Source organism: Chinchilla lanigera, unplaced genomic scaffold (genome assembly GCF_000276665.1).
Source record: "Chinchilla lanigera isolate Chin_1 unplaced genomic scaffold, ChiLan1.0 scaffold00054, whole genome shotgun sequence".
NCBI classification, from domain to species: Eukaryota; Metazoa; Chordata; class Mammalia; order Rodentia; family Chinchillidae; genus Chinchilla; species Chinchilla lanigera.
In genome coordinates, this window is record NW_004955455.1 from 16671931 (window position 1) to 16676876 (window position 4946).

Here is a 4946-nt window from a genome sequence, read left to right on the forward strand (position 1 = left end):
CGGCCGTGGGCCAGGCCGGTCCTCGCGTCTGTGTTCTTGCGTGCTCTACCCATTTGGGTTGAAACCATGTAATTCGTATTGAGAGTATTTTTCAGGAAGATGACACTATCTTTCCAGACAGCCAAGTCAAGACAGAGACACTGCAAATTAGGGTTTCATTTTAGACCCACTCGATTTCTGAGAAGGACAAGGTCATATGGTAATAAAATAGAGGAGCGGAGAGAGAGCTCTGTGGCCAAGAGTGGTGGAGGTATTTTGCAAATCATGACGAGACTGACTGCAGCCCTGGCTTTGTAAGCATTCTGTTACTCCGTATAAGATGAAGGCATGCTCACTGTAGAAAATGGAGAAATTTGGGGAGGGGGTAAAGAAGGTTTCTAGATTGCTTCTAAACCACCATGCACAGAGCACAAAGAGGACATACGTGTTTCATGTTGTTCTGGACACAGTCCTGGACCTTTTCTCTTCATTCAGCATGAGGAAAAATCTTTATGTAAACTTACTTTACCTGTCAGGTGTAGCGGTCCCCACTTGTATTCCCAGCTGTTCAGAAGGCTGAGGCAGGAGGGTCAGATGTTTGAGGACAGCCTGGGCAAATGAGCAAGAACCTATCTCAAAATAATCAAAAGGGCTGAGGCTGTAGCTCAATGACAGAATGCTTGTGTAGTGTTTGTAGGGTGCTGGGTTCAATCCCAGCACTAGGGGAAAAAAAGAAAACTCACTTTACCTTGTCCTAGTATATTTATTTATTGTGCAGACCTAGAGATTGCACGTGCCAAGCAGCTATCCACCACAGTGTCACTTTCTCCAACCCTGTGTCTTATTTAAAGTTATTCTTAAGCAATTCTTTTCAAATTTGTAGTAATTTTTATTCTAGAAGAATATATAGTCATTGGAGAAAATTTAATAAGTAGAAAAAGGCACATAATAAATATTTTGTAATCTCATTCATTAGAGACAATCACTAGTGACATTTTAGGGTATCACAGGCCTATCCACATGTTAAGTTATGAGTGTTTTACTCTTTCCTCTTTCAGTGACTGGGCAGCATTTCATCCTAACCAATCACTTGTGGTGTTACAAGGTTGTGAATAGTAATAATAGCTGGTGACTTGTGCCTATAATCCCACCACTCCAGGAGGCTGAGGCAGGAGGATCACAAGTTGGAGCCCAGCCTGGGCAATTTAGCAACTTAATGAGACCCTGTATCAGAAGAGGCCAGAGATGTAGCTCAGTGTAAAGGCTTTGGGTTCAACCCTCAGCCCGGGAAAAAGAAGGAGAGGAGGAGGAAGAAGAAGAGGAAGAAGTGGAGGGAGGTGGACAGACGATAAAATGCCACACTGTACCATTAAAGCTTCCACATTACAATGAGGCCCATGAATGCGGTCCTCAACCAGCTGCTGCCAGGAGGGAGGGATTCTGGGTGAGCCCCATCCACCTGCCCCGCACCCTGCTTAGCATCTCTGTCAAGGGTGGAGCTTTACCTCTCCTTTCAGAAGGGATCCCCAAAACATCAAAACGCCAACAGTGCTAGCCTCAGTGTCTGTTTATTGGACTCAATTTTAAGCATCCTTTTTTCCTTTGTACTGGACACTGAACCCAACGAGCACTGAACTACATCCCCAGCCATTTTTATTTTTTACTTGGAGACAAGGTCTCCCTAAATTGCCCAGGTTGGGCTTCAACTTGCAAACCTCCTGCCTCAGCCTCCCAAGTGGTTGGGATTAGAGACATGGACTACCGCTCCTGGCAAAGTAATCATTCTTTACATTGTCCTCCTCACTTTTTGTGGCACTGCTTTTCATTTCTGTTTATCTATTAGAAACAAGAAGTTTCCTTTATATTTTCTTGCTGTTGCTCATTCTTCACCATTATGTGGGGATTGCCAAAGTCCCACAGAGCTGAGCACACTGGCTCGAAGTCTCCAGCCGGGAAAAAGCAGTCAGCCATGAGTCTCACTTCTGTGTTCACCGAGCTGTTTCTGCCGTTCTACAGCTCGGTGTAAACATACTTATATATTACATATGCGTGTGAGTCGGCTTCCTTCCCTCAAAATAATGTCTGTGCAATTCTTCAACGTATTCCGATGGATTTCCACGCAGTTACTCTTCTCTGCTGTATCCTTCTGCTCATTCAGACCCATACCTACGGGTTCAGCTCCCCGCTGGTGCTCGTACCTGCTCCCCGCCTCTCTGCACCGTGCCTGTGTGCCTGGACAGGTGTCATAGCTACTTCACAGGCCTCCCAGCTCCTCGCTGCTGTCCACGCCTTTCACACTTGGCCTCAAGCCCTTCAGGGGCTCCCTGTTGTCTCCCACCTGGCCCCTGCACATTTGTCTTCCTGCTCTCTAAGCTGCATTAACAGTAGCTTTTCTGTTTCTCAAGGGACCTTGGTCTTTGCTGCCTGGAGTGGTTTGCACAAGCAGCGTCCTCTGCCTGAACAGCGCGTCCCCTAGTTAACTCTCCTGCAGCGCGACTCTTCTGAACACACGCACCCACCTGCCGCCCTGGGGAGTGCCTCCCCTCCTTACAGTCTCAGGTAACTCCCCGGCTGCTCCCTCCTACATTTGATCACAGTTAGATGTTTCATACTGCTGGAAAGGTTTTGTGAAATCGCTTTTCTGGATTAGATCGCAGACTCCTGCTGTATCCCCAGAACTTCCTTTTGCTTCTTTTGCTTCCTGCTGTAACCCCAGAAATTCCTGCCGACCCGAGGCCCTTCTAGCAGATCTGACACACTTCCGGTGCTCACAGAATTTGTATGCAAAACAGGAATGAGGAAGTGCTCCCTGGAAAATCTCGCATTGCCAGTGACTGTGACCTCTGCTGAGCTTCTCAGGGCAAGCACAGTGCGGCCTTCTGTCCCCTTATCTGAAACTTCCTTATTAAATTCAGTCTGCAGTTCTTAGTCTCTGTCTCTGCTTCTGTCTCTGCCTCTGTCTCTGCGTCTCTCTCTTTCTCTCTCTCTCCAAAGTCCTCATTCCTGCACTTCCGTCTGACTGGACACCCAGCGCAGGAAGGCAGGTGTTGCCCTGGTAGAGATCCACACCCAACGTGCTGGGGACTCAGAAGAGGTCCTCCTGCACGTGACGTGTAACACTGCCCACCCCGAGGCAACTGATACGACTCCTGTCGGCCTCTTCCTTTCGTCTAAAACTTGGCGCCAACAGTCCTTACTTTGCTTATTTGCAGTAAATAAATGAGTTGAAGATGGCAAGGGAAGGAAGAGAGACCAAGGGCATTAGGAATGTGGCAGACCTGAGTTCGAATCCCAGCCCATCACTCTCCAGCTGTGTGAGTGGGTAAGTGATTTTCTCTTTTGTGGCCTCAGTGTTCTCATCTGTAAAATCTGCATGGGAAAAGTGCCTGAGAATTAACAGTGACATTTGCGAAACATCAGTGTAGACAACAAAGGCTTAATGCATGACCTCTAGTAAGAATGAGCACTGAAATACAAGTTAAGGGCAAGCAGAGTCCTGCTGCCCACCTGAGCTGCGATATCAGGGATGGAAATCTTAGGAGCTGTGTCTTGCTGCACTACGTACTAACAGAGGCTGACAGCTTCTTGCCACCTGCATGCAAGCACCGCTATGGCTTTGCCATTGTTGTCTATCTCCGTGCCCGGTGCCATGCGTCTGTGAGCAACACCCTTCGGGTAGAGGCTCCTAGTCCCAACCTGCTTGGATTAAATGACGAGAACCAGTTGAGTTCCTGGCACCGGTCTTGGTGCTAGGAATACAACAGCGAACAAGGCAGACCAGAACCCCAGCCCTGGTAGAGCTCACAGTCCACACTGCAGATGTAGGGAGAAACTGAGCTTAGTAAGGACCAGTGTATTGATTTCCAGTCACTAGCCCCGCCCTTAGCAAAATGCATGGTACACTGACTGTTTTTCTCTGTACTGGGAATTGAACCCAGGGCCTCCACACCAAGCTGTATCCCAGCCCCTTTACTAAATTATTTTATTTTGATCCTAGGTCTCAATAAGTTTCTAAGTTTTCCAGGCTGAGCTAGAATTAGCAATCCTCCTGTCTCTGATTCCCAGAGAGGTGGGATTATAGGCACTGGTACACTGATTTGGGGGTAAAATTAGGAATAGTGAGATAGAAATGGGAACTTCCTGTTCCAAGGTCTCTCAAATGTACTGCCCCTCAAAGTCTTTGGCAAAGAAGGCAGAAAGTGGAATTGGAAAAAGATAACTGGGTGCTCTGAATCAAGGTAGGTGCCTTCTTTGCAAACCAAGGAGATTTGCGCACACACACACACACACACACACACACAGAGAGACACACATACCTCAATTACACCTTGGGAAGCAGAGCTAATGAAAGCTAGATTGATTCAAAGATAACAATTAGGGAACAATTTTAATCCCTGCTGTGATTGAGACACACAGTTTATTTTTAATTTGTATCTATAATAAAAAATAATAATTAAAAGGGCTGGCAAATTGCAGCTTTTGCGGAGAAATTAGAATTGCGCTGCCCATCCTCAGCCCATCGGGAGTGCGGCCTCCTCGCCTGCCTCCCGACTCTCCTGCCCACACATCCCCACCACGCGCTGCTCCTGCTCTGAATCTGTAGGCCCCATTTTAAATATAGAGCTTCGTTAATTAAAGGACACGAGAAGTGAACTTTTTTTAGCATCTACTGTGTGCTGGAGCAATGCTAAACACACGCAGGTAGATTGTTTCATTTAACCTTCTTGACAACCCTGGCAAAAGGATTCCAGCTTGCTCTCATTTTATGGAGATGAAAACAGACACCCGGGTACTTGCCGAAGGGAGCCCAGCACCACAGTGTGGACCAAGGTACTGCACTCCTATCGCACACCTTCCCCCATCTCCGCACAGCTTGCTTCGCCGCTGCAGCCTGGAGGTGACGTCCAAGACCAGAGAGGAAGGGAGGTTCACGGGGTTCATGCGTGAGCCCCTGGCTGATCCCTCAA

General features: G+C 47.6%; 1 long non-coding RNA gene across 3 annotated transcripts in view; it reads left to right on the forward strand.

The window, feature by feature from the left end:
- The first annotated feature begins 2239 nt into the window (after positions 1 to 2239).
- The window catches only part of LOC106149862, a 17261-nt gene continuing 14554 nt past the window's right edge, over positions 2240 to 4946 (forward strand). Inside the window, exons 1-2 of one of the 3 annotated variants that reach the window (XR_001236312.1) lie at positions 2240 to 2538; positions 3192 to 3301. This is a non-coding gene — a long non-coding RNA (uncharacterized LOC106149862). The remainder of the gene's footprint in view (positions 2539 to 3191; positions 3302 to 4946) is intronic. The other 2 variants (XR_001236310.1, XR_001236311.1) reach the window with 2 other exon arrangements.